This window comes from Euprymna scolopes, chromosome 9, assembly GCF_053919585.1.
Source record: "Euprymna scolopes isolate OS-2025 chromosome 9, ASM5391958v1, whole genome shotgun sequence".
Classification (NCBI taxonomy): domain Eukaryota; kingdom Metazoa; phylum Mollusca; class Cephalopoda; order Sepiida; family Sepiolidae; genus Euprymna; species Euprymna scolopes.
In genome coordinates, this window is record NC_136490.1 from 100,993,741 (window position 1) to 101,011,792 (window position 18,052).

The 18,052-nt window shown below is 29.7% G+C and overlaps 1 long non-coding RNA gene across 1 annotated transcript in view; it reads left to right on the forward strand.

Annotated features, from left to right (window-relative positions):
• The first annotated feature begins 4,350 nt into the window (after nt 1-4,350).
• LOC145285004 (uncharacterized) overlaps nt 4,351-18,052 on the forward strand; it is a 312,776-nt gene continuing 299,074 nt past the window's right edge. Inside the window, exons 1-2 of the long non-coding RNA XR_013868927.1 lie at nt 4,351-4,820; nt 6,739-6,766. This is a non-coding gene — a long non-coding RNA (uncharacterized LOC145285004). The remainder of the gene's footprint in view (nt 4,821-6,738; nt 6,767-18,052) is intronic.

An 18,052-nucleotide genomic window follows, 5' to 3' on the forward strand; every position in this document is an offset into this window, starting at 1 on the left:
GTAAACATTCATAAACCTGATTACACACTCCGTGTATCATATCCCCAATTCCTACTCCATTCTATCATCTGACAAAAGCAGTAAATGGACTTATTAGTCCATATATTCCGAGCAAATATAGTGTTAATCAACACAGTAACTAATGCAAAACATTTAAACCAATGCAACCAGAAAACCAAATAATTGCTTCTCTTGATGTAGAAAGTTAATTGACTAATGCACCTGTAGTAGAAAGAATGGATATAATTATAAAGAGCATCTATAATAATCCGTCAGTCCCCCCAGTTAAGATTAATAAAAGAGTATTTAAAAATTACTATTAATCTGCACTACAGAAAAACCCTTCTATGACCCCAACGGCAGCATATATACTGAAATAGACGGAGTGGCAATAAGATCAGAACTTGGACAGAACCTAAGTGAATTCTACATGGCTGATTTAGAGAAAAAATATTAATAAATAATATAAAGCCCCCCCGTATATGTAGGCTATGTGGATGACATTCTTATTTTAGCTTAAAATAATGAAAAGATATACTAGCTAAAGTACCTTTTTCAAGAAAACTCGATTCTTAAATTTACAGTAGAGTTAATAATAATAATAATAATAATAATAATAATAATAATAATAATAATAATAATAAAATGTCTATATATATATATATTTATTGTTATTATTATTATTGCATGAGGTACGTAAAATATTTAAAAAGAAGTATTAGCATACAAACATGGAATATTATTACCAATAGTAGGAATAGTAGTAACAGTTTTTGTTATTCAAAATGTTATCCTTTGTTAGGGCTATACTCACTTTCGATTCAATACATACGTGCATGCGTGTATATACGTATGCATGGCACTATTTCATATAGCCACGTCCTTGTGCACAGATGTTGTTTTATACCTAGAAACAAGCGGGTGGCTGTCGGGAAAACGGGTGAAAAGTGACGTTTCTGTGACAAAGGCGTTGACTCCTTCGATGGCAGGCCTGGCTGGAGAAAGTTGACACTGCTTATGATACGACTCCTCGTAAGCTGGTAGTTTCTTTGTGTTGCATTGTTTTGTATGTCACCAGTCAGCCTCCAGGGGACACCTCACGAGTCGGTGCGCACGAAGAGGAGGATCGATGAAATTGCGACTTTTTATACTTCTAGAATTACACCAAAATATATATCCATCACTATCATTTTTCCTTTCATATAAAAGCAACCATAATAACGCATTAAGTCACGCTCCTAATATATATATATATATATATATATATATATATATATATATATATATATATATATATATATATATATATATATATTATAGCATGGGTGCCCGGAGTTGCCCAAGTGTTTGGAGGTGTGTGTAGAGAAAAAGAAAAGTGGTAGTAGGAAGGCAGGCTCGAACCCTTACAGCGTAGGAAGAAAAGAACGGGAACAAAATGAGACGTATTTACTGTTACGACCACTACCAAACCGGAAGGGACGTAAGTTTAAATTAAGGCTAGACAATCGAACAGAAAGCATGACTTTCGAAAATATCGGTGAAATAAGCGAGCTCGCCTGCAGCCCCGTTGAGGGTGAAGAAATAAATGCTTTAGCCAATTTTTCGATATTTGTAGTCTGAAAGGTCGAACTTCAAACCGATACTAGTCTTGATAAAATCCGTCGCCTCTGTCGAAAGTTTAAGGCAGACATGCAAACATACATACATTTATATATTAGTATCTAAAGATTTTTTACCCAAACCGATTAAAAAGCTGGCCATATCTCTAAATACCCTTTATATAAAATTTCAAATGTTTAGGCAAGCAACTGTCTGAGTAATTTTATAGAGACCGCAGAGGCCATTTATTTTAAAATTTGACCCCTATTTTAACCCTTTAACATCTCATTTGGGGGGGGGCAAATCAAGTTATTAAGTTAGATCCATGTCCAAGGAATCTATATCTAAAATTTCAATTGTTTCTACCGAAAATTGGCGGGGGAGTTTCGTGGTAAAATACGCATGACTATTATATTTTAATTTCTGCAGAAACTGGGATATGTACATGCGAGTATTATGGTTTTTCTTAAAGTGTTTTCTTGTAAGCAAAAAAATACTCGAGATGAGGCCGACACAGACACCTTAAGACAGTGAGTAAAGTACGAAAGCCATTAAGCCAGCTTGAAACGATATTTACAAAGTGTTTTATAATATCCTTATTCATAACATTAGGTAGCTCTCGTGTGAAAGATCTCTGCATACATTCGTAAAACAGTTGTCAAACAGATAAAAAAAAATCTACGATCTCCACATAAGAATTTTACAATTTTACACCCTCACCAATAACTTTTTCGCGATCGAAATAATTAAAGAGTTTTCCATATATACCAAAGTCTTTTATTCGGCATTTGTAGAGTATATAGGTTGAGAATTAGTTTCACACACATTCTTCTTTTAAAAATTTAATAGAAATAGATAGGTTCTAATACAAATCTTAATGTCTAAACATGATTTATTCCATATGTAGTGCATTGCATTATTTTGTAATAAATCGAAATATGCGCGAAGAATTGAAATAATAACTCTATCTCTTATCCAATATAAATGTTTTTATGCATGTTATTACTAAGAAAATGTGTTCTAAGCAATTTAGTTTCGTTGTCATTTAGAATATTTCTGTTAAAAAATATTTTAATATATATTGTAATAGGAAAATATGAAAACTATGGGAAATTAATAAAATATGTTATTGAGTTATACAGAAAATTCACAGTGCCATGATCAGACAACGTGGCAGACAAAAACTGAAATATATATGCATGCATATATATATATATATATATATATATATATATGTATACATATGTATACATATGTATGCATGTATGTATGTTTGTGATTGTGCACAAACTGAATGATACATGCATATATATATATGTATATATATGTATATATATATATGTATATATATATATATGTATTTATATATATACATATTATATACATACTATATGCATATTTGTTTTTTATTGCATTTTAACCCCAAACAAGGCATATTTGTTGTAGCGGGTTACTATCAGGTACATAATCATCATGGGTACTGTGTAGGGAGTTGGGAGCAAGATTTCGGTTCACGTGACACTTGAACTTCTGCATGTCAGTACAGCTGATGAAGCACGGACCTGGAAGGAAACTCCAAAGTCTAGAGGTTCTTGGGAAGAAACTACTGGCGTAAAAGCCTCTCTTACATCTAGGGATCTCTACCGTGAAGGGATGGGATTTTGCTGCTTGTCGGGTTTGTCGGTGATATTTACCTCGATGGGTTACAAGTGCTTGCAGTTCGTCAGAGCATTCGTCGTTAAAGTACTTGTAGAACAGGCAGAGGGATGCAATATTGCGTTGACAGGGCAGAGGCTGAAGTTTAGATGACAGTTCAGGACTTATCAGATTGGCGACTCTCTTTTGAACCTTGACCCCGAGCGAGAGACCAGTGGCAGATGCACGAGCCCAAATATGACAACAATACTCCATACATGGGCGAACAAGTATTTATATCCTTCATTTTTAAGAAGCACACATTTAGAATTATATCTAACATATCTATATTTTAATATAGATCTTGATCTTCAATCTATTTTTTTTACCATATTTGCAGAATATTAATAAATTTTACTTAAGAATATTTTGAAAAAATAAAACTATTTTTACTAGGAAGAGTGTTACTGTGGTGTGATGTTTAAATGATAAAATAAGAAGTAATATCTTGCCGCATAACTTTTTCATATTAATTTAATTTATATATATATATATATATATATATATATATATATATATATATATATATTCATATATATATAACGTAATTAGAAGGCGTTGTATATCTACATATTTATACATATACATATATATGCGTATATACACACATATGTATGCTTAAATATATATATGCATATACATATATACGCATATATATATACGTATACGTACATAAATATATTCATATATATATATATATACATATGTGTGTCTATATATATACATACTACATATATATGTATATTGCTAAATGTATCGATACATATCTATACATACATATACACATACATCTATATATATATATATATATATATATATATATATATATATATATACATATGTACCCATATACAACTATAGGTCTATGCATACCCATATATATATATTTGTGTAAATTTATATAGGCATAGTCTTATATGTTTATGGATTGTTTTCCGTTCTTATTGTATGAATTTTAACTGAATGCATAAAAACTAGTAATTAATACAGATCGTAAGTCAGATCAGTAAACACGCAACTCTGTGTATATACAAACATTCAAAGCAAAGAAATAAAAAAAGGCAAAACATCATGCTATTAATCTTACCTATCAACGTAGATATAGAATGATACGACTGGTTTTGTTAATGCCACCTGACGAATCCCCTCCCCTAACACACAGACGAAATTAAAAATGAGCTTCAACCCCTCGGCATTTATATCTGCTTCACCAATAAGAAAATATAAACTGTAACTTATTCGTAAGCTTAAGGACTCATTTTGTTCAGATGAAGTCAAGGATAAGCTTTAATGGCTGAGTCAGTTTTTCTTTTTTTTTTCTTTTTTTTTTCGTGAGTTTATTTTCTGTTAAACTTGTTCTTCTTTAAATGGGATCAAATTTTGATTTCCATTGATTTAGAAAAGACACTTGAAGATATGAAACAGGCAACCAAACACAAAAAGAATGAGAAAGCGAATACGCATCCTTATTTCATTTCTGTGAAACGCATCATTACAGCTTAATGCGAATTCGGCAAAATCGTTCGGTAAGTAAGTTTCGCTTTTATATAAAGTTGTCTTGATTAAAGATGTTGCAACGTATCGATGATGAATTTAGAAAAAAAAAACTTGTGACACTTTCCACTACGATTCGTTGCAATAACCAAACAGAAACTTAGCTATCTGTTCACCATCGACTACTATAGATTCATTTAAAAATAATATAGTTAACAATAGATATGTTCGTTTGGGCATTACAGTACTAAGAATACGTTGAAATATTGTTAAACAAATTATCTCTTTACGGATTATCCTTTTCCCTTTGCTTGCTATATTTATTGCGCCAGCTAAAATGTTTCTACAATCATTAAGCTTCTGATAACAAGACATGCACATATGCTTTTCAAAATGATTTTTTCGTACAAAAATAATGTTGTAATACTATGATGTTGTAATACTAATATAGTGATTTATTCATTTTTCTTTCACAAATTAATTCGATAATAACTAATTGCACATCTCTGTGTGTTCTGTCTGTTCATAATAATCGATGTTTTTTTACCTATGCATACGGTATATAATCCACAGGTTTTGAAATGAAATTGCCATTTTAAACTTCTTTCTTGAAGCTCACGCAAGAGAATGGTTATATATTAAGATATGGGTTTATAATTTTTTTTTTATTTTAACACACACACACACACACATATATATATATGTATATATATATATATATATATATATACGTCTACAACCATATATATACGTGTATATCATTATTATATAAACATATATATATATATATATATACATGTATATATATGTACAATCTATACATACACACACACATACATATATATATATATATATGTATGTATATATATATATATATATATATATATAAATAGATAGATAGATAAATAAATAGATAGATAAGTAGATAGAAAGGTAGAAAAGAGATATGCATTCATATGTATTCGGAAAATGTATATATACAAACTACACCTCTGTCGCATTAGCAAAAAAGAAAGAGGATTAGCGCAAAACAATAAAAAATATATATGCATTTGTCTTTATCTCACTCTATATATATTGCCGATTAATACATATATATATAGAGAGAGAGAGAAAGAGAGAGAGAGAGAGAGAGAGGGAAAGTCAGACAGAAAAGGGGAGAGAGAGGAGGAGAGGGGAAGAATGGGAGGGGAGTAATATTAAGGCAAAAAAAAAACCCGGATACGTCATAGCGAGATAATTTATTATTTTCTAGTATGATTCTTGATATATTTCCAGAATGAATCGCTGTAGCTTAAAAAAATAAAACGGTGAATTTCTTCATATTACTTTTTTTTAATATGATAATATAATATTTGCATACGTTAGGGTAAATATCTAAGACTTGTAGCCTAAAAAATCAGAAATTTTTTCTATTTGTAACTAGTTAGATTATTAAAATAATTAAATGTATTTGGAGGTAAACTTAAATAGTAGTAAGTTTTCCTCTTTAACTGATGATTACGAACGCATAAAACATTAGGTGCTTAAATGTTTAAATAGACAATAATATTTACAATTATCTATACACACAAACACACACACTCACACACACAAACACACACACACACACACACACATATATATATATATATATATATATATATATATATATATATATTGGGTAACACGGACATTAACAAAACGGACCAAAGAATTTTGTTCGTCTATTTCTCAAAAGATGTTAATAAAAGTTTACTTTGAATAACATATATTTTTGTGTTTGTGGATTTTTGTGCATAGATATTCATATTAACACCATTTCTTCTATTAATTTGAAAAGAAAATACAACTTTGCTATATATTGATCGTGGAATCGCATTCATTAGCAGCATGTCTAGCTAATTAACATATCCCTTTTAAACATTCATTTTAATTTATTTAATTTTTCTTTTCTCGATATTCTCATAGGATGATCATCTTTACCTTACTATTTCGTGTAAGTATATGCATGTAGATATTCTACATACGTTTTATTGCGAGATATTTGCGTGCAAAGCTTATAGTAAATACAATAAATGTGTGTGTGTTTTTAAAGGAATTTTGCCTACCAAACTTTTTTGTTTGTTTTTGGTCTACAGGCATACAACTTAATATATAGGGTATTCAACCCGAATGCGAAACTTTATATTTTGGTTTTAGCTGGAAAAAGTCGGCACAAATCTGTGAATATTAAACCAAATTAAATCTCCCAGGCAGGGTTGAACGACGGTATTTCCACTGCGCACGAGTAACATAATAGCTATTGCTTAATGTTTAAATTTTTAGCGTTTTGGTTTCGATTTTGCTGTGGCGCACGATTAATTTTTTTATAATTTTTTTAAATCATAACTATTAATTAGGTCTAATATAATATAATAATAAATACAATATATGCATTAATAAAAATATCATATTTAAGCGTATTCTATGACCGGGAAATACCGGGCGGCCTGCTTGTCATGCAAGAAATAGGATTAAAACAAGCGAATATTGTTAATAGCTACAGTGAAATATGAAAATAATACATATAGATCTTGAATTAATTTTTTTTTTACCAGAGGCAATGACGCATATACCTGTCTAAAATGCTTTTTTTTTTTCAATAAGTATATATTATACACCTAATATTTTGCACTGTTTGAAGCATTTAGTTACAAGTATACTTGTAGGCCTCCCGGCGTTGCCCGGTGGTATAATACGCATAACTATTATAATTCATACAGAAACTGAGACATGTACATGCAAGTATTGTGTGGTTGTTTTTTTGTTGTTGTTTGTTTTGTTTTTTGTTTTTTTCAAAACAGTTTACTGTGCTTTTTGTCCCAATATATTATAATAATAAATATATCATCTACATAAAATATAAAAGAAACATAAAACCTCATATATGAAATGGTCACATGTTTTTTTTATGACGTTCAGCGACTTGGAACCCTGTTGATGTAGTTTTCCTTTTGAATTATCGTTTCCCAATGTTTTGTCGCCTGATTAGGATCCGACAGAGAATAGAAAGCACTTATGGTAGATATGAGCACACATAATTATTTTGATTTCAGAATTAAAACGATTATGAGAAAGATTTGAAAAAATGTTTTTTAAACAAAATGCGCATATATATATATATATATATATATATATATATATATATATATATATAGTAGTATTGGTAATGAATAAAAACAGAAGAAAGTGCTCAATACTGTTGTAGAGCAAATACGCGTTTTATTTTCTATTACATCCCATAACAACGAACATTTCTGTAAAAGTCTGAGGAAGCTACAGCCGGTCAAAAAACGGCCGGGTAGCTGAAACAATAATGACACTATATATATATATATATATATATATATATACTCGGGTTTTTTTTATATTCAAAAGTAATGGACTAATGAATTCAACGAGGTTGTTAGATAGTGCTCAATAAAAAGAGCTGATAATACTTGTTTATTGTTATATAAACATGCTCACATCCCGCTGCTACAAACAGCCACTTGTTTCAATCAAACAACAGATATCATCAGGCAGCGACTTGACTATTCAGAAGTTCAATGAATAATGGATTTTTATTTTAGGTAGGAACTCTTTAGAAGTTGGAGTTAAAAAACTTAAAACACAGGACTTTAATTAAATAAAAAAGTAAAAAGGGAGAGGCAATTTAAATAAAGTTAAAAGATTACAATGGGGAGAGAGTGATTGAGAAGAAAAAAGGAATAGAGACAGAAATAGAGAAAGAAAATATAGAGAAAACAAAATAGAGAGAAAAAGAAGAGAGAAAATATATATATATATATACACATACACACACACATACACATATATACATATATACATATATATATATATATATATATACATACATATACACATACATACATATATATATATATATATGATATGGAGAAGAAAAGAAAAAAGAAATAAAGGGTTATAATAAAGAGAATAAGAACTAGAAGGAAAAGGAAAGAATAATGAGATCTAGTTAAATAGAGAAAGAGAGAAAGTAAGAATTTGACAGTATATAGAAAAAGAAAAAGAAAAAGAAAAAATCTGCGTGTCAACCAATTTATGAACAATTATACAATTCAGTAATGAAACATATTATTACAAATACAAACAGAAGATACAATCCAAGCGTCAGAAATGAACGTGTCAAAAAAGGCAGTGAATGTATTCGGCGAGCATATTTATCCTCTTACATACGTCCACGAGTAAAATCAACGCAATTCAAACATACGTCTACCATTAATTAGGCCCTTTATGCTAAATGATATAAGTTTAAAGTTTTCGCGTTTTTATTAGATAAATATATGAATAAAAGAAAAAAATAATGACAAAACAATATTAAAATTATCATTAATAACAATAAACATAATAGTAATGATAATAATAATAATAATAATGATAATAATAATAATAATAATAATAATAATAATAATAATAAAAACAGAATAAAATTAATATTTATTATCTTTTTAATATAACATATTTAGCCATAAGAGGGGATTAAATAAATTAAATAGGTCCAATAATTATAAATAAAAAACTACTAATATTTATGTATATAAAAAGAATATAATACAAATATATATATATATATATATATAGATATATAACCACACACACACATATATATACCCAAATATACACACACATACACACACATATATATATATACATATATATATATACATATACATGCACATAAGTAAAGGTGTAACTATACTATTAAGTTGGAAGTTTAAGCTATTTAAGTATAGATATAAAGTCATATTAAATCACAAAATAATACATTCAATACCAGATTACTAATAACACAGATACAAGTACACTTACCTATAAATATATTCAGGCAAAAGAAGTAATTAAATCAACGAAATACTCAAAAATAGCGACGCACAGGTAGATAGTACCCTAATTAAAAATAATAAGATACATATGTATATACTCACAGAGAACCAACCGACATACTAATAAGCATATATATATATATATATATATATATATATATATATATAATCTTATGTATACACATACATACAAAAAATACACAAATATATGCACACAATCATATACTAATACACAACAACGCACACACACATATATATACTCACACATAAATATGTATAATTTACATAAATTATATATATAGAAATACATAAGAATACAAATAATTTGGCAAGGGTACAGATAGATGCATACACACATAGAAACATACAAATGGATTGAATAAACATGGGAGGGTATACCAAATAATATAGAAATATATAGATCTAAGTACACACGGTCATAAAATAAATATATAGACACATACATATACACATAGACACACATGTATATAAGATAGGAGAAGTAAAGAATGAAATCAGGAGAGGAGAAAGTATATTAATAGAATATTAATAAATTATAGAAATCAGTGACAATTTTTAATTTATTTAAATTTTATATCGAAACTAAATTACTTAAAAGATGGGTTTTATAATGTTTGCAATTAATTTAATTTTCGTGCTTCTTATTTAATAATTTATCTCTTTCTCTAAAAGTAAGTATAAATAATTTCTCATAAAGACATAGGTAGCAAGGCGAGTTTAAAGATGAACAGGTTTTCGCTTTCTTTAAAATTTTCCAATTTACTATTGGGGAGTAACCTTGCTCTACTAGTTCATTGTAATATTTAGACAAGGAAGTTCTATTTTTGTACTCATTATTTTCAAAAGAGCACTTGTGACCGGTAAATCTTTCTTTAAAATTGTTATTTGTCATTCCTATGTAATATTTTTTTTTCATTCGGATTTTCCTTAGTAGAAATAGTTGCTTGGTACACTACAGAAGTAATTTGACAATTTCCTTTAAGAGGGCATTTTGATTTAATTCTACAGTTACAACTTTCGGTAGCAATGGGTGTGCTATTTTTGTTTAATATTTTGTTATTATGTTTTTTAATTATTTTTTCAAGGTTTTCATTACAACTATAACTAAGTTTTATTGTATTTTTATTGAAAATTTTATGTAGTATGTTATTAATAGGGAAGTGCTTTTTAATTAAGTTTAAGAATTTCATTCCTAGATTTGTTTTAAGTTTCAGATTAAAAGGGGGATAGGTAAGTGTACTTGTATCTGTGTTATTAGAAATCTGGTATTGAATGTATTATTTTGTGATTTAATATGACTTTATATCTATACTTAAATAGCTTAAACTTCCAACTTAATAGTATAGTTACACCTTTACTTATGTGCATGTATATGTATATATATATATATATATATATATGTATATATATATATGTGTGTGTATGTGTGTGTATATTTGGGTATATATATGTATGTGTGTGGTTATATATCTATATATATATATATATATATTTGTATTATATTCTTTTTATATACATAAATATTAGTAGTTTTTTATTTATAATTATTGGACCTATTTAATTTATTTAATCCCTTCTTATGGCTAAATATGTTATATTAAAAAGATAATAAATATTAATTTTATTCTGTTTTTATTATTATTATTATTATTATTATTATTATTATCATTATTATTATTATTATTATCATTACTATTATGTTTATTGTTATTAATAATAATTTTAATATTGTTTTATCATTATTTTTTTCTTTTATTCATATATTTATCTAATAAAAACGTGAAAACTTTAAACTTATATCATTTAGCATAAAGGGCCTAATTAATGGTAGACGTATGTTTGAATTGCGTTGATTTTACTCGTGGACGTATGTAAGAGGATAAATATGCTAGCCGAATACATTCACTGCCTTTTTTGACACGTTCATTTCTGACGCTTGGATTGTATCTTCTGTTTGTATTTGTAATAATATGTTTCATTACTGATTTGTATAATTGTTCATAAATTGGTTGACACGCAGATTTTTTCTTTTTCTTTTTCTTTTTCTATATACTGTCAAATTCTTACTTTCTCTCTTTCTCTATTTAACTAGATCTCATTATTCTTTCCTTTTCCTTCTAGTTCTTATTCTCTTTATTATAACCCTTTATTTCTTTTTTCTTCTCTTCTCCATATCATATATATATATATATATATATATGTATGTATGTGTATATGTATGTATATATATATGTATATATGTATATATGTGTATATGTGTGTGTATGTGTATATATATATATATATTTTCTCTCTTCTTTTTCTCTCTATTTTGTTTTCTCTATATTTTCTTTCTCTATTTCTGTCTCTATTCCTTTTTTCTTCTCAATCACTCTCTCCCCATTGTAATCTTTTAACTTTATTTAAATTGCCTCTCCCTTTTTACTTTTTTATTTAATTAAAGTCCTGTGTTTTAAGTTTTTTAACTCCAACTTCTAAAGAGTTCCTACCTAAAATAAAAATCCATTATTCATTGAACTTTTGATTAGTCAAGTCACTGCCTGATGATATCTGTTGTTTGATTGAAACAAGTGGCTGTTTGTAGCAGCGGGATGTGAGCATGTTTATATAACAATAAACAAGTATATATATATATATATATATATATATATATATATATATATATATATATATATATATATATATATATATATATAAACTTTGAATAATACATTTAACTCTTCTTGGATTACGTTAAATATTCAAACATATTTATATTTAAAAAAAGGTTAAATTAAATGAAATAATAACAAACATTACGCCAAGTATAAATCGTATAGAATATCAGCATAGATATAATTACACGTAACAGTAAACTAAAAATGACCATCTCATAAGAAAACCGGAAAAATTTAAGAGAAAAATAATTAAAATGTCTTTTTTAAAAGAATAGTAAACTTAGCAAGAAATTTTACAGATTAATGCAATTCAAGTTAAATAGAGAAAATTTGTTAATATGAATATGATACATACATATTCCAAATTTATTATAGTATATATATATATATACACACATATGTATGTATATATATATATATATATATATATATATATATATATATATATACTAGCAAAAGTACCCATCTTTCACTGGGTTCAAAACAGCCTACAAAAAATGGACTCTGATTTATGAAAGTATGATAGGTTTTGAAAGGGAAGGGTTTTAAATATATAGCTTCGAATTTGGGGGTATCAAAACCAAAGTAGAATATGATGGAAGTAAAAATAAAATAGATATACCCCATAAGTTACAATACCATACCAATTCACACTGAAACACCTATCACAATATTCTGTGGATCTATATTAAAAAAAACATTGTTAAACATTGTGACATATTTCCCTTCTATGGAGGTCGGGCGCGAACGAAAACCCCATAATTTTATTATACCATATTTCTTCAAACTGAAACATAATTATCAAAGTATACTTACGCAGATAGATATGAAAAGTCTTTATTAAAGTTTGTGCCTATGCCCATTCTATGGAGGTCATGCGCGAACGTAGACCCCACAATTTTATTATACCATCCCTATTTAAGTTAAAACATGCTTATGAAAGTATTCTCATGAACATCTATATCAAGAACACTTGGAAAGGTTTTTTTTTTTTAATTTTTAAATTTTTTATTCCCATACTGTGTGGACCAGGCGCGAACGCAGACCCCACAATTTTAATGAACCACCGTTTGCCAGATCAAGCATAACCATTCCTGTGTCTCCTATCATTATATGTAATCATTTTTTTTTAATCGTAAACCATATAGGAGCCTATTCGTGACCAGACACAGACACACATTCAGCTTTATATATATATATATATATATATATATATATATATATATATATATATATATATATATATATATATATATATATATATACAAATGCCAGCAATAATCTAATTTCGGTAGTTCATATCAAACACACACACAATAATGATTACATGCACATCTCCCCAAAGTATAATAACAAAGTAAATACAGAAATGATATTCGGTTTTCTTCTCACGTGTATTCGGTATTTTCACTTAAGAATATCTGGACGAAGAATTGAAATGCATTTCAATAACTTTGAAATCCTTACGATTTCCCATATATTTTATATTAAATGCAAACTAATAAACAAAACAGATATTTTCTTCAAATAGTAAGTAAACATCACATTAAAATACAGTTCTGTTATAAGTATATATATTTTATACAATCACTCCAATAATACAATAATGTGCAAATCCCTAAATATACTAGGGATTCCAATAATACAAACCACATCACAAACAATGAAACAAGCTGTAAAACAACCAATAATTTCCAAATTAAATGCATATCAAATGCATGTATATATACTTTCCGATGCAATAATAGTCATCTTATAGTGATTAGAAGAAAAGGATTAGTGAACATAGATAATATATAAAAGAAAGCATAATGACCTTTGTTTTTCATAAGGAAATAATTAACGGTATCACATACATTCACTGTTGATTTAACGATAATTTCTTAAGCTACCCAGACATAAACCTTCATTCTAGCATTTAAGGAACACTGCAGAATGCTCACAGTTACATTCAACATGCCCGTCACATTTTATTGTTTCCGAATGACAACGCTTTTATTCATTTGCTTATACTCCTGCTGTCACGGAAATAGATTTGCAAATTTTGTACTCCATATTTTAGTGTATACGGACAAACACATTCAGGCTCTTAATAACTTGGTCTTGGTTGTGAAAGAGAGAGAGAGAGAGAGAGAGAGGATGAAGAATGAGAGAGAGTGGAAGAGACGGGTAAGGGTTAGACACACAGATAATATATGTGTAGGGAAAGACAAATCGAGATAGGCAAAGAATGAGGGATATAGATATGTAGACATATAGAGAATACAATGTGCGCGTCTGTATTTTCCTATCTTTCACTAAGTCTTCTTTATATTTTTGTGTGTTTATACGTCTGTTTTTATTAGTACAATAACCGTATTAGTACTACCACTAATAGTAATTGTTATAGTTCCACTTGACAAAAGCCACAATTGGAGGGGAGCACATTTTATTTCTTTTGCCATTAGTGATTTCGATTTGCGTCTTGACTTCTTACCTAACCACTACATTACAAAACCACTTACCTTTGTATACATAGATTTCTCTAAACTTTACACAGTGAAAAAGAAGGCAAAAGGTGAATGACAGCCTACTTAGTATTGTTCTGCGGCTGTTACAATTCTTATTACTGTGATACTCGGAAATCTACTATTTCTTTCTATTCCTAGTGCTATTGATATTAATAATCTTACGGACACTATTATAAACTAAAGGGTTATTCTTGATTTCAGGAGAGAAAGAGGATTCGTGTGTTTAGCTACCGTTTTATTGTTTTGCTTTAGTGCTATTACTTTAGTAGTACGACTATTCTTACTACTTACATGATTAATTGAAATGATCATATTAATAAGTATTGTTTTTGTCTTGACATGTGCTTAAATTAGAGTGTCATCATTTTTAATCTTAGCAAGCTCCTCAGAAAATAAGGTACCGTCAGTCTAAAAGGATTGTTCAGAACTATTATAAAAAGAAAGATTATGTGTGTAGCTATTTTTATTCTACTTCTTTTTACACTTTTTTTGCATAATCTTATCCTTATTAATTTTATTGGTGTGAATATTATACTATTACCATGGAAATTATTCTGGTAGTAGTAGTAGTAGTAGTAGTAGTCGTAGTAGTAGTAGTAGTAGTAGTAGTAGTAGTAGTAGTAGTAGTAGATAATAACAATAATTTCGCAAGGACTGAAATAGAGACACCAATAAACACTACCAGGATGCTCAGTCTGGATATCTAAATAGAAATTTTCATGGAGAAATGCGAACTACTAGTTATAAACAATGAAAACCGGAGAAAACAGAAGTCATGGAACTACCCAACTAAACGGAGATGAGGGAACTAGGGGGACAACACGACTATAAATATCTAGGAATTCTCGAAGAAGACACCATCAAAGTAACCGAACAGAAAAGGAGAATTTGAAAGCAATACCTCAGGAAAAATTCTATGCAATTTATTGAATAGCAGAAACTAATAATAGGTATAAATGCATGGGCAGTATCATAGTAAGATACTCTCCACTTTTCATAGAATGGGCCAAAGAAGAACTAAGCCAACTCTATCAGAAGACCAGAAAATACTTGACTATGCATACCGCACTACACCCGAAAGACGACGTTGACTGATGCTACATGAAAAGGAAAGACGGCGGGAAGAGAGTGGTTTGTATAGAAATGACACAAAAAAAAACAACTAAAAACATACATGATACAAAACACTGAAAGTATTATTACAGCGGCGAGAGATATGGAAAAAAATTCAACAAGACAGAAAACAGAGAGCCAAATAAGAAAACAAAAAAAATGGGAAGAGAAACAACTACACGGGAAATTCGCAAGGATAACAAAATACGAGTATGACGAAAACACTTGAACATGGATGCAGAAAGGGACACGTGATCCCAGAAATTGAATCCCTAAAAAAGGCAGCACAAGATACCTAGATAAGAGCCAACGACATCAAAGCAAAGATCGACAAAACACAAGAAAACAGTGAATGCGTACCCTGTGAACGAAGATACGAAACGATAAACCATATAGTAAGTTAATGAAGCAAACTAGCTCGAAAGGAATTCAAGAACAGACCCGACTAAGTAGGAAGGGCAGTATACTGGAAATTGTGCAAAAAACTGCATCTCCAACGCATGAACAACTTGTATAATCATAAGTCAGCAACAGTAATTGAAAACGAGAATTACAACATTCTATGCGGCATGGGCATACAAACGGATAAACCCATTCAGCCAAGAAGACCGGATGACGTAATAATTTGCAAGAAAGAAAATGCCTGCCAAATTGTAGACTTTGCTGTTCCAGCTGACCACAGGATAAATATAATAGAAAAGGATAAACAGGGTAAATACGCCGAGCTGGCCAGAGAGCTGAAAGGAATATGGATGATAAAAAAATCAAGATAGTACCTATAATATTAGTGGCACTAGAAACAATTCAAAAGAACTATGAAAAAAGAATATCAGAAATTGGAATAAGAGGACTGGCTGAAAAGATACAAGGAATAACAATAATGAAAATGGCTGAAATATTAAGGGAACCCCTTGAGTGCGGAGACTAATACACATAAGCTACATGCATGGGCTATACGAAATACTGCAGAGACAAAACATGAAGAATCGTTACATGGAACCAAGAACGTTGAAGATGCATATCCATGAGTTCGCTATCCCGTCCCCCATTCCCTCTTATTAACCCTCCCCAAAAGAATGATTCCAAATAGCCGAGAAAGGTCAATGAGGATGAAAATAACGAGGAAAGAGCACTGACCAGACCTCCGCTGAACAAGTTTGAAGAAATCCGAGACCTTGGGGAGGCTTCTGGCGACTAAAATTCCAGTGAAAACTAATGGTTGCTGTTAGCGAGAAATCAATGGAAAGCATCTATTGCAATAGTTCAAATCCATTTGCAAAGAGTTGGAGAGCCCTGGACAATGGGGAGACTTATTGTCACACAGCTTTCTGGGAACAACTCAGGTTGTTTTCAAGGAGAGCTCTTTTATATCCTGTGTGAAAGCACCTTCTAATAACAATAATGTATTACTAATAAGAAGAAATGGATAATATTCCGAGAACCTTAAAAAAAGAATAGGAGAAATCGAAATCAGAGGAATGGCTAGAAAGAAAAAAACGAATAACAATGATAAAAACAGCTGAAGTATTAAAGAAAATCCTTGAATGCTGAGACTTATGAGCAAGATAAGCGGGTCAGACAAACTGAAGAATCGTTACATAGAGCCAAGAATATTGAAGCTGAAAATCTACACGTTCTCTATACCCTCCTATACCCTCCCATTGCCCGTTATCGACCCCCCCAAAGAGTGACGCAAAAATGTCGAAGAGGGTCGAGGAGGATGGAAAGACCGAGGAGAGAGCGCTGGTCAGACCTCCGCTGGACAACTGCGATGGGAACTGGAACCTTGAGGAAGCTTATTGCCACTCAAATTCCAGTGGAGGTCAATGGCCGCATCCAGCAAGAAATCAACGGTAAGTGGCTGTTGCGATAACGCAACCTTATTTGCAAATGTTATCAAAAGAGTTTGAGAATAACAAATCTGTGGAGACTTGTTGTCACTCAGCCTCCAAGGAACAACACAGGTTGTTTTCCCAGAGAGATATTTAATGACCCGTTAAAGCTCCTTGTGAGCCGCCAATAATAATAATAATAATAATAATAATAATAATAATAATAATGGACATGGAAATACAGACGGACAAACCCATCATGG